This window comes from Sciurus vulgaris, assembly GCF_902686455.1.
Source record: "Sciurus vulgaris genome assembly, chromosome: 7".
Taxonomy (NCBI): domain Eukaryota; kingdom Metazoa; phylum Chordata; class Mammalia; order Rodentia; family Sciuridae; genus Sciurus; species Sciurus vulgaris.
The window spans coordinates 99,661,885-99,679,333 of NC_136467.1; the positions used below are offsets into that span (position 1 = coordinate 99,661,885).

At 35.4% G+C, this 17,449-nt stretch overlaps 1 long non-coding RNA gene across 1 annotated transcript in view; it reads right to left on the reverse strand.

Moving 5' to 3' along the window:
* The window catches only part of LOC306665335, an 811,245-nt gene that overhangs the window by 589,164 nt on the left and 204,632 nt on the right, over window positions 1–17,449 (reverse strand). The window lies entirely within an intron of this gene.

The window sequence follows — 17,449 nt, forward strand, 5'->3', positions numbered from 1 at the left end:
AGAAGTAAATTTTCGCTATTCACTTCATCTTTATTTTCAAACACATTTATCTCTATTCACAGATTAGATGCTCTGCACTTTAAAATTCAGCTTTATAACATTCTACTCTTTCAGTATTATTATTGATTGGTCAAGTCCAGAACATATAAACATCTTTAAAACAAATGTAGATGTAATGCCCCAGAACCATTTGCCCGAAAGACTTAGTAAATTCCCTGCTGCTATTTTCAGGATTTGATTGTTGGGAAAGCTTGTGTTTTTTTCTTACAAAGGACATTTCTGCCCAAGGTATGTGTCTATTAAATAATTATTGAGTCGTGTTCTTCTTCTTTGCCACAAAATGGTAAACTTACAGAATGACAATAGTCAGTCTTCCATTACTTATGGGTGTATTAGTAGTAAGAAAATATGCCAAATTAATGATTACAAAGCTACCAGACTGTATCATATTTCTTAAATGTTTGAGACATGATGCCTTCCCTGCTTGGAAATAGTGAAGACAACCCCATTATCCTGACATGTGTTTTTTCTTGTTTCTATGGTGGAAATAATTGTCTTTGGAAATATAAGTGAGAAAAGTTTGGATTAGAACAATTAAGTGAAAAAAATCTCACATGACTTATTGAAGAATAACAAATTAATGTCAGTTTTGTTATTGTGGCAATAAGCAGGATAATATAGACAATATGATCTTTAAAATTTTAAAGACATTTAACCTCTGATTGATTAGAACCCCTTCAGAATTAGTAGTTATAGTGTTTTTTCCTACCTTATTATTTTTAGAGTTCAGTTGACTGTTCTTGCTAATTAAATAGAATAAAAGAAAACCTACAGCAAAACAGAGGCTTATGCACCTTTTACATGTGTTAATCCTTGAGATCCTAAAAATTGTATTGGCCCATTTTCAAAAGTCCATGGTATAGTTCTCAAAATGACCTGGAAGAATAAAAAGTAAATTAAAACTCAAGGTGGTTTAGACAAGGAGTTAATGAGAACTGTATGTAGTACATATAATATGCATACAATATGTGCTACAAAAATTCATAGGTGAGAGAATTTTGAGAAAATGGGAAGTCCAAAATGACTCTAAGAAGATTTGGAATATAGGCAAACGAAGCAGGAAACAGAATTTTAGAAATGCACAGTTTGTTCAAGAGAATGGGGATGGATTCTCATTGTTCAGCAGTAATAATGATTCTGCTGCTGATAAGTAATTGGTTTTTAGCAAAATATATATGTAAAACAAATAGGGTTGAAGAGATGTGTGGGGCCAACTTGAGTTCCTTGGTGATATGGAATTTGGACATCAGGAAGACATTTATTTAACAAATAAATGAGTAACTACTACTTCAGAGATATTATTGTGGACTATAAACAGACATCTCTGAAAAAGATATTTGAGTATGCAGGGAGGGTAAGAGATTAATTTGGCTCAGAAATACAGAATAGATTCAATGAAGATAAGCCAGTTGAAACAGTCCAGGCAAAATAGTTACACACATGATCGTGGACATAAACTGAGGGATTTGCCTGAAAGGTTTATATAGAAAGAAGAAATGGGACTGATAATGTGAGAAATAGGAAATTCGGCAGATAAGATAGTTGGTTTTACGAAAGAATGATTATGCTTTAGAATTTAAAGAGTATGCAATGCATTCCTGATGCTAACAACTCAAGTCAAACTTGAGCTTATGTCAAAGTTAGGTTAAGGATACAGGCTTCAGGTTTAGAATTCACTAGAACAACTCCCAGAATTCAGAAAAGCACTATGTTTACATTCCATTTTGTTATATGAAAGATAAAAATCAGGACCAGCTATGTAAAGAAAGTCACAGAACGAGATCTAGAAGATTCCAAACATGAAGTTTCTACATCTTGAGAATGGATGATTCTCTTAGTACATCTGCATATAACCAACCAAAAACCTGGACTGAGCTTCATTATGCAGAATTTTTCATTGTATTAGCATGATTGATTGAATCCTCTGTCACAAAGCTTAATTCGATCTCCAGCCCCTTTCTCTGGCTGGTACCACATGGCTCAAAATGTCAAACCTCTAAACACTGGAATGGTCTTTCTGACTTGGTCAGTTCCCATCCTGACTCATCTCAATTAGAAGTTTTTCATGAATTATCTCATTGGCATAAACTCTGATGTGGGCCACTGTGACTACCATAAATAACAAAGATACTACTATCACTTGAGAAATCCAAGGATTTAGAGGCTCCCTCCCAAAAATAAATGACAAAGAATAGCTATATTCTTTCTTGTACAACTGAATGTACTGAGGTAAACTTAGGTAGTCAGTTGGAACTCCAAAAGAAGCTGAAGAAAGGGAAATGAGGACTAGAAACAGCTCTGACCACAAAGTGAAAGATCAGGTAATATAGCTCAGTGTTCATGTCTACTCAACTGTGGCTGCAGTAATAGGCATAGTACTTGACAAGAGGATGTATGGAAATGCCACCCAAACACATGTCACATTTTTCTAAAGAAAACAACTCAGCATGATACAAACATTATCTTGAAAAGAAACAACTGTTTGCATTTTCTTTCTTAATCAGATGTTTAAAATATATATCCTTTACAAGCAGATTAAAAAGTTCCTAAAGAAATTGTGATCTAAAAAATATGTATATGTAAATCCAAAGTTAACATACAGTTACTTAAATTCTTCATTCTTCTTAGGCAAATGCGAAAATGATGGGGTCAGTATTGTTAATACTCCTTGTATTTTCTCTGTTGCTACTGGTATAAATTTAGCTGTAATTTCTTGGTATGACAATTTATTTCAATTCATTATCACAGATTACTGCAGCTGTTAGATAAGAAACAGTAGAAGTTCCACCAACCCACCCTTTGGACCTACAATAAAATAATACCTACAAGTATTTGCCTTTGAAGATGATTTTATCCACATTAAAAATTCTGTTTCTCTCTCTCTCTCACTCTCTCTCTCTCAGTATCCAGGGGCGCTTACCCACTGAGCAACACTCCCAGCCCTTTTTAAAATGTTTTATTTTGAGACAGGGTCTTGCTAAGTTCTTAGGGCCTTGATAAATTGCTAAGGTTGATCTGGAACTTGCAATATTCCTGCCTCAGTCTCCCAAATCTCTGGGAGTGCACTACCATGTTGGCTCACTTTTTTCTTTTAAGCAGAAAAATGATATATTATGAAATATAAAACATTATATTTCAACTGACTTCTCTTTAATTCTATAACAAATGATGTAAATATTTGAAGTATAGATGAATACTCTCTTATTTCAAATGAATAAACATAATTATTTAATGAGATACTTATTTCCTTTTGTTTACATAATCATACCTACGTGCACCCAAAAATATTCATGGCTCCATAGTTAAGAAGTATGAGAAAGTGGCCTAAGATGTGAACAATTTCTATAACATGTTAGAATGCTTAGTTTTAGTCACAATGATGAGAGCATCCATAGGTATTATCTGATTCGTCAGTTTGAATCCTGTGCAAAGCAGATTCCAAGGCAGAATTAGATATGTACATGATTTACTGGAAGGAAAGCCTGAAGAGGATTATGAGGGGGAGAAGGAGCAGGAAAAGCCTTCAGTTTCTGATGTAAGTCTGGCATCTCTGAAGGGAGTGAAGGAAGCAAGGAAACCTGGGTAGGGAGAGAAATGTAGTCCTGAAGTGAGGTTTGACCATCAACAGGGTGCTGTGTCAGGCAGAAACTGCCCAGCTTTGAAAGCTCTGACGTGCTCAGTTACGAGCTAGAGGCAGCCCAGGATGAACATGGGATTTACATGAACACTGTAGTGGATCTCAAAATTGTAGCAACTGGAGGCTATTTACCAACTATTTTTGCAGCAGGTCCTCTTGTAGGGATATCTGCATGGTGAACTTCCATGACTACCACGCTCCACCCTTTTTGTCTCAATGAGTCTCTCCAAGCATTTCAGAAAGCAGTCCCTCATTCTTGTGGGCCTCTTGTCCTGAAAAAAAAGTTTTTAAATAGGAAGGTTGGGAGAATAAATTATAACCCTGTATCTGAGTTAGTCTCAAAATCCTGCTAGCTTACCCAATGATGTGGCCCAAATGCCCATCTTGATAGATCTGAACCCTAGGTGATCAGAACAAACAAGGATTGCTGCACATGCCTAGTCACCATTAAAACTGAACAACAGGCTACCACAAGGCATCCAACTGGATCATATGAATCCCACACATATTCTCTGGCCTCTCATGATAAAAGCAGCCTTATTTCATTCTGGACATCAGGGTCAATTACTCCTGCCAAGATAATGACACCTCTTCTCACCTATTGGTTTCTAGATACAAAGAATGCTCAGGTGACAGCTGTACTTGTAGTTTAATGGGACCTCTGCTGTTCCCTTGACAAAGTCTGCTCCCTTTACAGACTTGGACCTCTAATGGAAAGCACAAAGTCCCAAGTCAATAACTGGGAGTAATGGAAGATGAATAGTGGTGCTGCTCCTTTCCTACCTCCTGGTTCTTTGGTCATGTATTCTTCCTAATTAGACCTCTGATGTAATGAATATTTTGTGTCCTGAGGTATAGAAATCCATTTTTGCACAGTATTGCCATCAAAGTGGCTCCAGCAGTGCCATTAGAGTTCTACTCCAGCATTCTATGACGCCATCTGCCTCTGGATGGTATGGCATGTGATTCAATGAGTGGCTCACTTCACACTTATTATGAAATAGTTCCCCTTGTTGGATGTTATGAGATTTCATAATCTGTTGATCTGACTTTTTGTGAGACTTTAGATAGTGGTGTATACTAAAGTTTTGTGGGAAGAAAAGTCAAAGTCCTAAGTATTACCCATAATTATCATGTGTCCCTCTGAGGCGAACTTCTTGTCCTTCCAGAAGAGAACAACATCAGTGTGATTGAATTGTCAATAAGTGTCCACTTGGCGTCTGTTGTTAGAAAGTTGAACATTCAGAGGAGGCTGTGACTGGATCAGGCTTGGTTAAATGGCATTACATGCCATAGAGCTAATGTGTAGCTCCCATTTCTTCCATTGTGACCCATCTGTTCATAAACCCTTCACGCCAGTTGTGGAGAGATCAATGACAAAAACTGTCTAAAGCCATTGGCTAAATCATTTTGTCTATTTGATCATTCAGTACCTTTGCAATAGTGGATGATTTCTTACTAGCATTGACATCTGCAATTTTGTGTCTTCTCCCCCGTGTTCTCCCACATATTTCTACTCCATACTTCCCTGACATTGGTACTCTAATCATTTTCTTTTCTAACCTTAGACCATTGATCTTTGCCCAAAAATTTGTATGTTTTTACTTGAGGACACTTTTGTTTCTCTTGCAAAGTAGATAACTTAGTGCATTGCTTGAAGTGCCACCCATTAGGAAGGATTTCCCTCTCCATTGTGTTTCAAAGTCACCCCTGAATATGACTGTAATACAGCCACCATCAATTTTCAAAGCTCACCCACATGTCAAATTTATCCATCCAAAAGACTATGGCTTTTCTTCCCTTTTCAACTGGTCTTAGGGGAGCCCCCATTAGGCAATAATAAGAGGTAAGCTGGGGGTGGGGGACTGTGCAATGGTTGTTGATGACATGATGATTTGAGCTACCAGCATATATATCATACTCAAGCCCTCTTTTTCTGATCAGGATGTACCATTTCCATCTTAGAGTAAAAGAAATGCTGATGAGATCTTTTAACTTTATGAATTGGTGACTCCATCCGAATCTAATTTATGATGGATCATTCTTAATGCATGGCCACTTGTTACTCCACGGACAATAGTCTGTGCCTACCAGGGCTCAGTAACATAGCAAGAACTGTTTTTCAGAAGGCAAATAAACCTCTGCTGCAGATGGCATAGCCAGCGACCTGTGTTGTAATTTTCCCACTAGAGCTTATAAACTCCACAGTGCATCATTACCCACTAATGACATCTCCAATACCATAGGTTCTGCAACAGGACTAGGAGAATATTTGCAGCTCTTATTTGTGGCATTGTTTTAGCATCCTTCTTCCTGGAACTCACATCTCCTTAGTCAATGGGCTTCATATAACATTTTTTCAGATGCAGTACCTGGGAAAAAGATCATGACTTTTTTATAGAGGTGTCTATCTTCAGACTCATGTTCCCCAATTGTCGCTTTGTTCTGGGTGTAGCTGTGAAACAGCTCCCTCATTGGCTAACAATCAGTTTGTCCTGGAGATATATTAACCATCTTCCCAGTTGCTTGCCAGTCTCCATGGCTGCCCCTCCAAACTTGTAGACATGACAATGACTGTGATCTTCTGTCATTAGTTAATCAAATACCTCCAAATGGGCTCCATTACTTTGGACCCCATTACTCTCATTGCTTTTTTTTTTTTTTTTTTTTTATTGTAAACAAATGGAATACATGTTGTTTCTCTGTTTGGCCACTCTGGAAAGCAGTGTGGAGATTCCTTAGAAAACTTGGAATGGACCCTCCATTTGACCCAGCTATCCCACTCTCATTGCTTTTAATGAACTCAGTTCTGTGAACCCTTCCTTCTCCTGCCATCAGCCCTGGGCTGCAGAAGAGAGCTATGACTATTTCTTACTGAAGCTGATACCTCTACCACATACTATTTTTGAAGTTTCAATGATTGTTGTGTCCTCTGGGCTCTACCATGGAACAAAATCCTCTGGTTGATCTTATTGTTTTATTTAATTCATCCATTCCAGAATGCTCGATTCTCTCACCTATCTTATTCCTTCCTCTACTATCTATCAGGAAAACACAGGCATTTCCACTCTGTTTAGCATGGTCCATCACTTCCTCCAGGCTTTTAATTGCCCCTCTAAAGCTGACTTATTCCTATCCCTTGGGGCCTCTGCAGTAGTGTTAAATCCTATGTTCCAATAAAAGATACACAAATCAATGAATTCTCGTTTGTTCAGACTTACATTCTGCTTTGACCAAATGACCTCAAAATCCAATCTTAGGGGCATGCCCTTGTATCCAGTTGGTACATGTTAACTAATTTTTGTAGCTCCTTTGAATGTAATCTCTTTCTTTCATTATCAGGATCACCTTTCTCCAGCCAGGTTATACTGAGATTTAACCCTAATTATTGACCTAACCACCAGCAGAAGAGGTGGTAACTCCTAAGGGGACATCTGCTGCCTTGCAGAGTAGAGACCTTTACAGTGTCCTCACTGATGGAGGAAGCCCTTAATGGAGAGGGGTGGGTACCTTTGCAAGCAATTAAGGTTTAAAGGAGTCCACTGACCTGTATTAGTTTTTTATTGCTGTGTAACAAATTGTCACAAGCTTAGTGACTTAAAATAATTCACATTTATTATCTGAAAGTTTCTGCAGGTCAAAAGTCCAGGGATAGCTTAGCTACTAAGCTAAGGTTCATATAAAGCTAAAATCAAAGTGTTATTCTTATTTGGAGGTTTGTCAAAGAGAAGGTGGGTAACTACTTCCAAACTCAATATTGTTAAGAATTATATTCTGATGACTGAACTACAGAGGTTCCAAGCTTCTTACTGGCCCCCAGGTCTTACAGGATATATGAATTGCCTGCCATATGACCCTCTCTATTAAAACTTATATTTGATTGTTTCCTTCTTCAAGGCCAGAAAAAGAATTGGTCTTACATAGTGAAACATCATCAGGGGAGTGATCATTTATCACCTTTGTCTTTTCTTTTTCTTTTTTTCTTTCTTTCTTTTCTTTTTTTTTTTTTTTTTTTTTTTTTTTTGCCCAGGCTGGGGATGAACCAAGGGACTCATGCATGCTAGGCTAGTACTGTACCCTTTCCTCGCTTAGAAGCAAGCCAGAGATCCCACTCACAGTCAAGAGTAAGGGAATATAACAGAACACGGATCACTTAAAGGTGAGTGTGTATATTCACAAGTGTAAACAATTCTTGGGATTAGCCACCCAGATGTTCCTATCTGATGCTTCAGTGAACCAGATTTTCCTATCCAGGATCCTGACCTTATTAGAACAGACTTTCCTATGCTAGTGTTTAAATGTTTTTAGAGCCCTTAATAGAGAGCTATTAGCTAGCAGCTATTCAGCTGTGTCAGCTCTTTCACTGAAAACTTTGAGGGTCTCCTTCTAAGCTATCACAGAGGTCCTCTGGCTTCATGCCTAACTATTAACTATTTGTTACCCACCCTCCATTTCTAATTTTCCTTTCACAGGAGTAAACAACTTAGTAATGAACAGACACTTCCACCATCCTTACAGGCATTATTCTTTCCATGTATTTAAAATTCCTGGGTCATTGTGCAGGTGGGGCATTTCACTTTGTGGAGAATGTTTACTGGCTTGTCAGTAAAGAAAGCTTTAGCAATTAGACCTCCATGTTTGCAAGGGATTATCCGAACCCCACATAGTACTCAGGCTGGTGTTCCCATGCCAACTGGAAGGTAGGCGATGAGGTTCCCAAATCACTTCTTTGAATGCTTTCTCAAACCACTTCGGACACAACTGAAGCTATTTTAGGCCTACAAGAAGCACATATCAAGAGAGTGGTAAATGTGCAAGAGATTTATTGGAGATAAGTATCAGCGATAAAAGACAAGTACAAGAATAGGGGAGAGAGACTTCATATTACAACGCATGTCTAACACCTATGAAAGGAAGGAAAGGAAGGAGGATTGGGTAGCAGGAGCTACAAACAGCTGTTTCATTCATCACAGTAGAGACCAGTGCAAATTTCTGTTAGCAAACTGCTGTCTGGGCAGGAGTAGCCTTGAGTTCAGGTTTTGTCGGAGAGTAAGCTGGAGACATTGGGACCTTTTGGTGAATACTGAATCTGAAGGGTAGAGTCTGTTCCCAACTAAGGGCAAGTTGCCTTCCCAATAACACACTATAATTACTAACTATGCTCCATCTGGTTCAGCAAAGGAAATTTGGAAAGAATTGGATGCTATTTCAAATATATAAGATGTAAATATTAAAAAAAAATCAATTCAAAGAGTCATTAACAATCATACTAATGAAATAGGCTTCTTGAGTCTATTTGTTTAAAGTGTCAATAGCAGACTATGATACTTTGTAAAAAGTGATTATCAAAGTAGGTGAAAAGATATGAACCAAAAAGCAGAAGTGGAAACTAGCTTCTCAATGAATAAATTTTTATACTTTTTGAATCAAATAACTATAATGTGAATTTTAAGAATATAATTAGATTCTTTAAAATTAGAGACAATCAGGCAAATGAAAAAAACTACACATGTAACTGCTAGAGAAACAGCCAACAACAGAATGATTATAATGTAGCAAGAATTCATCTAAGGAATCCATAACAATTATATCTTTGATTTTCATAACAACTTTGAACAAATAATCTAAGAAGACTGGTGGTATTCATGCAAAATGCTTGACTTTGATTAAAATTTAGATTTTTTTTTAATACTCAACTTCACAAACTTATTTTACTCTTGAACATTATAACAGAAAAGTCACTGAGTTATTTAAGAACAGGAAAATGTCCTTGTCCAATATGTTGCTGAGGGATATCAGGAATAAAAGCAGACAAAAACCTCAGCCCTCCTAGAACTTAGATCCTAGTAGGAGAAGCCAACTCTAAACAAAGAAACAAATAAATAAGTGAAGCATTTGAGAAAGCTACCCATGAATGGAAAAAATTAAGATCAATTACATAGATGTCATCAGATGCCCACTAAAAGTTCCAACTCAAAAGACTTATCCATGCTAAGACCAGCATTTGTCTAACAGAAAAATGTAAAAACTCTTTACAACGTTCCTTTAAAAACCATCCTTCTCCCTGAAAATCGGGTATGTTTGCATGTAGTCTCAAGAATTTCCATGGATAGTATGTAGACTGAATTCTAGAATGTCAGGTAACTGGAAGAAAGCCATGTGAAGATTAATCATGGTAGATAACCAGATTCAAAACAAATATTCAAAGAATACATATATATGTATATATGTATATACATATTGTATGTATTAGTATTTATATACATATATGCTATACATAGTATATAAATTTTTTAAAATGTGTTTATTATATATAATACACACACAAACACATATATATGAATATATGCATGTGTGTGTGTTTAGATTTAAATTCCTTCCTAATTTCAAAAATTTTTCTGTTTCATTCTAGAGCTGTTTATAAAACTTTGTGAGATTAAGGAGAATAAGTAAATTAATGGCAAATTAATCTAAAATAGTGCTGATTTCTGAGAAAAGTTATCAACTTGGGGAAAGTTAGGATTTATTCATTTTGTAAATTTTAGTGTTATATGGTATTATTAAAAGTTAAAGTTTAGGGAAAACAATATAATTCTCTATTTCTAGGGAATATGTAGAAATTAATTATCACCTATATCTAGACATGGGCAAATACTGTTTTATACAAATTCAGTTTTATTTGGGCCTTTATAAGTTATTAGTATTCGTTGGACAGTTGTGTTGTTGTTGTTGTTGCTAAATTACTTTACCTAATGAGGTGTGTGTTATGAACATGGTATTGCTGACACTAGATACTCAAAATAGATAAAAAATATGAATCTTGTTTAGTTAATAAGCTTTCATAACAAAATAAATTAGCATTCTTCTTAATTTGTATTTTTTAATATTTAATTCTAATCACATACTCTGGCTGCCTAACATGTCAAAATAAACGTGGCTTATGAGATCTTGGAATGTATAAGCACTGCTGCAACAAAATAACAGGTAATTACTATAATAATACATAGAATTTTAGAAAGAAGATAACCAAAATAAGATAATAACTAGATAATGATACAGACAAGCTGGATCAAAGCATAGCTATCCTTCAAAATCAATAACCAGAAACATGCAGATAGCAACACTGTTCATTGAGAAAATGAAAATGGATGAATATTTTCATCTTTAAATTCCATGTGTATAAAGAGGATACAGTTTAAAATGTGATGTGAAAATAGTTTAGAGCTTTTAAATTTAAGGAAAAACCCAATAATTACATATATCAAACTAGATCAGTTATATTTTTAAATTCAATAGTCTAATTATTTCTGGTGAAGATACTTGCTTTGCTTCTGCATCTACATTCACATTTCTTTTCTTCTGAAATTGGTCTCAGGTGGCACTAAGTTTTGGATTTGATCTCATTCTAATTTTCTGCCTACATAATAAAGAAAAAGAACAACTCAATAAAAAAAAAGAATTCAAATAATCATTACTGGTTTTAGGATGTTCAGATAGAGTCTTACTAAGGAGGTTTTTCTTGAACAGTTTTAAATTTTCTCTGCTAAAGTTGGGAAGACTGGGAGAAATACTCTACTAGAAAACCCAGGGAACTGGGTCTCCTCTATGCCTTGTATTAAATGGCAAGACCTTTGAATGGCAAGAACTTTGCAAGACACTTGAATCCTTGAAGCCTTAGTCTCAACAATATGCCTTCAAACAATTTTGTCAGGATCAAGCAAAAGGAAATGAGGTAAGAAGCAACACTGTACATGATCAGTACATGTAAATTTGTTATTCATATTTGGCCTTCGAAAATGCCAAGAGTCCATTCTAAGAAAGCATCCAGATTAATTAAATCATTTGATCAGCTATAAAGAGTATTTTAAAAGTTTATGCTTTAGTTGTTTTGAAAACAACAGCAATTTAGAAGTTCTGGTACACTGTCATACAAAGAATGAATTTAGATAATGATAATGTACCATATATTTTAAGAAGTTAGAGGAAAAGATTTTGAATGTTTTCTTCTATCAAAAATGATAAATGTTGGAGGACATAAACATGTTTAGCCTGATTTGGACTTTACATAATACATATGTACATATTCAAATATCACATGCTATCCTAAAAATATTTACTATTTTTCTGTTTTTCTTAGTGAAAAGGTTTTTATATAATTTAAAATAAATAAAAAAGAAAGCAATGCTATAAATAGTACAACGATAGTATAAATTACATGTCCTGATCTTCCAGAAAATCATTAAAGAGGGGAGGCTTCAGTATATTTTAAAATAGATAGTAAGTTTGCTCACATCTTCAAATCATAAATTTTTTACACCTAAACTCTCACCCTCATTCTACCTATTGACAATCGAAGATGCTTCTGCTGCTAGTTTAGGAGACACAGGAACATAAACATTTGTCTACAGTCAGTTCCTTTCAGGAAGGAAATGCCATTTTGAGACAGTACTATAATCCATCCAACTCAGGATTCTGTCTCTTAACAGAAATAAAAAGTGACATTTCAAGGGAAAATGACTGTTATTCTTTATAATACACCTGAAAAGTCCTAATGTCCTTTTCATAGACTTTTATGGATTGGTCAACTTTGAACTTATCCAACTGGCATTACAAATGCTTGCAACATAGAACAAAGGAGTTGAACAGATTCGGGCCACATTTCTGACTTTTTTCTCTGATAGATAATATTGATAAGATATTACCAATCAATAACATCCAAGAGTTCAGTGATTCCCAAGGAGAAAAGAAGAGAAATCTGATTTTAAAAGGGGAGTAGATTGAACATGAAAAAGAAGCAACACTACTACTTACTTCATTTGTTTTTAGTTTTTATTTCTTGTGTGTTTGAACTGTGAACGATATCCACTCAAAACATCTCAAATAATTTAAGCAAGAATATCAAAGTTTTGCTAAGTAAACCAAATACATACTATGGGCCACAAACTATTTTAAGATCATTATCTGCAGTAACTCAATTAATCTTGATATTAAATGTATAAATTATTATTGTTCCATTTTGAAAATGAGAAAAACTTAGGATAATAAGGCTCAAGTTCACAGAGTTCTAATGTGATAAGGCTGAGTCGAGCCAAGATTACAATAAATTGGGAATCTGAACTCTTAACATGGTGGGAAATTCCCACCTCATAAGAATAAAAAATTAATAGTCTCCTAACCCAAACCCAGACCAGTAGCGGGGATGGGGTGGGGCACCAGAGGGATAAAGAGAGAGAGAGGGAATAGAAAAACTCTTAAGCTCACCCACTTAAAAATATTTAGAAAGGCAGACAAAATTAAAGTGTGATGCAAACAGCAGTGTTCTTGAAGCAGATCAAACAGTTTAAAAATAAAATCATGAAAAGAAAGCTGAGCCAGGGGTCTGCAGCTACCTTGGGGAGCCCTCAGGGGACTAGTCATCCCTTTAAATCAATACAGTGTCTTCCCACACCAAGACAGCTGCAAATTAAACCACAGGAAAGTCCCCTGCAATGGGATCTTTTAAGAATCCAACTAGAAAAGACTCTACAAGATTTGCTACTAGTCGAGCATTGCTGAACACCACCACCCCCTTCACTCAAACAAGGGGAGTGAGGTGGAACAGACTTATATGCAGGACTGTGCACCTAACCCAGAGCTCTGCTCAGCCTCCACATGACCAGGGCAAAGACACAAAGTCCTGCACAACTCCACCAGTCCCAGGCAGAGGAAAGCGAATACATCAGGACCACAATGCCCTGACAACTGACATCGGAGGCAGACACTGTGTGAAATTACCTGAGTCCTAAGAAGCCTAGAGGGACTGGTCCCTTGATCACATTGTACTTACTGGAGGGAAGCTGCCTGAATATCCAGTGAAATAGAGGTGTGGTTTCCAGATGGTGGCAGCAACTAACAGAAGGCTGCTAGGAGAAGTCCTAGGTATCCCAGGAAGCTTAAGTGGAAGGTAACTGGATCCCTACCAAAGCCAGAGGGAGGTCAGTTATGGCAGAAAGTTGCCTGATCCCAGGAAAAAGGGAGCAACTACTCCCAGCCTAACCTCTGGTCAAAACTAGTAAGTGAAAAGACATGGTTTGGACACTGGGTGGACCCTGCATCAGTCACAGTCAACAAAGGGAATTGGTGCCCTCCATTCCCAACCTGGAGCAGTGAAAACCAGAACCCAGGTGAACCACTTGAGTCCTTTCACTACATTAAGTACCCCAGAGATTGGTGTTAATTGGGGTAACACTTCTACACCACAGAGTACACACAGAAAATCCACAATAAGAGGACCTGTGCTTACAGACAGCCACAACAAGTGGTGATTCACAACAAGCACAGGGATACTCCAGAGCTCTGTATCCTGAACTCCTGCACACAATAGGAACAATCAAGACACAACACTGCACCCTTGGAATAGTCAGTCACAGGCCCCTGTCCTAACAAATCAGAATCGGCTGGTGGGAGGTTTATAGAAACTGTGGAAATGGTTCCTATGTCCCAACAACTCTGGAGGGATCCACAGCCAAAGAATGATGGACATCTGCTAAAAGTCCCAAACCCCAATGAAATAAAAAAAAAAAATCAACAAGAATTTTCTTCACCTCAGCATGGTTTACTATAAATGACTCTAAACAACTTTGATCATATATATATATATATATATATTTATTTAAATTGATTGATAGTTGTTACCTTCAATTCATCCAAATGCATTTCTTCTAATGGTTTAAAGCATTAATTGGAATCATTCCTTGTTTTCATAGCTCTAATTTATACTTGCTCTTCTTACCCCTCTTCAACCTCTTGCATTGTCTGCTTCTACCTCAAATACTCATCATCCAGCTCTCTCTCCTTCCTACCCTGGTATGTATTTTTTTCTCTTTCTTTCTTTCTTTCTTTCTTTCTTTCTTTCTTTCTTTCTTTCTTTCTTTCTCTCTCTCTCTCTCTCTCTCTCTCTCTCTCTCTCTCTCTCTCTCTCTCTCTCTCTCTTTCTTTCTTTCTTTCCCAGGCTTTCTTCTTCCTCACTTTTAGTCCTCATTTAAGTTATAGCAATTTTACAAAAAATTAATAACTAATTTTTCAGTCTATACCTGGATTTGAGGAGCTGTAGAGAGCAATATCAACAAGTTTTCCATGTGTTCTTAAGGTTCAAATTATGAGATTTGGCTCAGTACTGAGTATAATAAATAGGGGGCAGTGACCTCTCTCACAGTGGTGCTGTTGTTTGGATCAGCAGAGGTCACCCACTGAGTTAAAGCATCACTATCTGGATAATCACTCAACCCAGGGCTCTTAAGAGAAAGAAGCTCACAAAGTAGTCCCTTGCTTAAAAAAAAAAGTGATAATTATCCCAATAGATAGGTAGACATAAAAACAATATGAAAAAGCAAGTGAACAAACCACCTTGAACAGTTCATAATGCTTCAACGACTGACTCCATTAACACCACAGTGGAGTAAATGTTAGAGAAAGAATTTAGAAAGTTCTTAGTTAAAATGTTCTAGGAACTAAAAGAAGATGTAAGGAGTGAAATTAGAAAATACAGGAAATGAAAGATCACTTTAATAAAGAGAGATTCTAAAAACAACCAAACAGAAATCTTGGAAAAGAAAAAAAAATCAATAACCAAATAAAAAAATTAATGGAAAGCATTACCAATAGATTAAACCATTTTGAAGATAGATTTTCAGACCTTGAGGATAATATGTAATCCTGAAAATAAAGTTTAATTATAAAGAAAAGATGTTAAAATATACAACCATAAAATTAAAGAAATCTAGGATAACATTGAGATAAAATTCAAGACTTATTGAGATAAGTGAAGGAACTAAGATACAAATGAAAAGGATTCAGAATCTTTTCAATGAAATAATATTGGAAAACTTTCCAAATTTAAGGAATGAGGTGAAAATTCATATACAAGAAGTATATAGAATGACAAAGAGTATCAAAGCAGATACACTCCAAAGACACACCATAATGAAATGCCTAACACAGAGAATAAGAATAGAATTTTAAAAGCTATAAGAGAAAAATGGCTGGTCCAATTTGGATTTCAACTGATTTTTCAACACAGACCCTAAAATCCGGGAGGGCTAGGAATATTATATACCAATCTCTGTAAGAAAAAAGAAAAAAAGAATACCAAGAAAGATTACTATAACCAGCAAAATATCAGAATTGATAATGAAATAAAAAAATCACCCATGATAAACAGAAGCTCAAAGAATTCATAACCATAAATTGTGCACTACAAAACATACACAATGAAATATTTCATGAAGAAGAAATGAAAAATAAAAATGAAAACCAGCTCAGGGATAAATTACACTAGAAGGATAACCAATTAAAGCAGGATCAAGTCTGATTTAAACATTATAAATACATCAAAACGGCATGACATAAAGAGTATCTCTCTACAACAACATTGAATGTAAACAGTCTAAACTCTTCAATCAAAAGACATAGATTGGCAGATTGAATTAACAAAACAAGACCGAACAATATGCTGTTCACAAGAGACTCACCTCAAAGGCAAAGACATCCACAGACTGAAAGCAAGAAAAAATATGCAAATGGTATTTGAAAAGAAACAGAGGTAGCTATTTTCATATCAGAGGAAGAGGATTTCAAGTCAAAATTAATCAGAAGAGACAAAGATATTCACATGATACTGCTTAAGGGAATTATACAATGAGATATAATGATTGTAAATATTTAAGAACCAAATGATGGTGTATCTACTTACATGAAACAAATCCTTCTCAATATTAAGAATCAAATAACCCACAATACAATAATACTAAATGAATTTAACATTTCTTTCTTACCAATGGATAGGTCATTCAAACAAAACTAAGTAAAGATTTTGTAGAACTAAAAAACATGATTAATAATATGGACCTAACAGACATGTATAAAAAATTTCATCCATTGATGAGTGAATTGACTTTCTTTGAACAGCACATGGAACATTTTCTAAAACAGATCATACTTTATATCACAAAGGAAATCATAGTAAATACAAACAATAAAGATAATACCTTGCATTCTATCAGATCATAATGTAAGAAAATTTGGAATCAACAGTGAGACAAAAAACAGAAATCATTCTGACATGTTGAGATTAAACAAAATACTTTTGAATGATGAATGGATAGCAGAAAAAAGTCAGGGAAGGAATAAATTCTTATAAACAAGTGAGAATATTGAAACAACATATCAAAATCTCTGGGACAGTATGAAGGCAGTTCTAAGAGGAAACTTTATAGCGTTGAGTTCATACACCAAAATAATAAATAATAAAAAGATACAAAATAAATAATCTAACATTATACCCCAAGACTGTAGAAAAAGAACAAATAACACCAAAATCAGTAGAAAACAGGAAAAAATTAAAGTCAGAGCCATAATCAATGAAATTAAGAATTAAAAAATAGAAATGATCACTAAAACAAAGGGTTGGTTGTTTGAAAGGATAAACAAGATTGATAAACCCTTAGCCAAACTAAACAAAAGAAAGGGAGAGAATACTCAAATTAAGAAAATTCAAGCTAAAAAAAGGAAATATCACCACAGACACTACTGAAATCCAGAGGATCATTAGCAACTATTTTGGAAATTTATACTCTAATGAGCTAAAATATAGTGAAGATATGGACAAATTCCCAGAGACTTATGACTGACTCAAATTGAACAACAAATATATAAAAAATTAAACAGATCAATATCAAGTAACAAAATTGAAGCAGCTATCCAAAGACTTCCAAC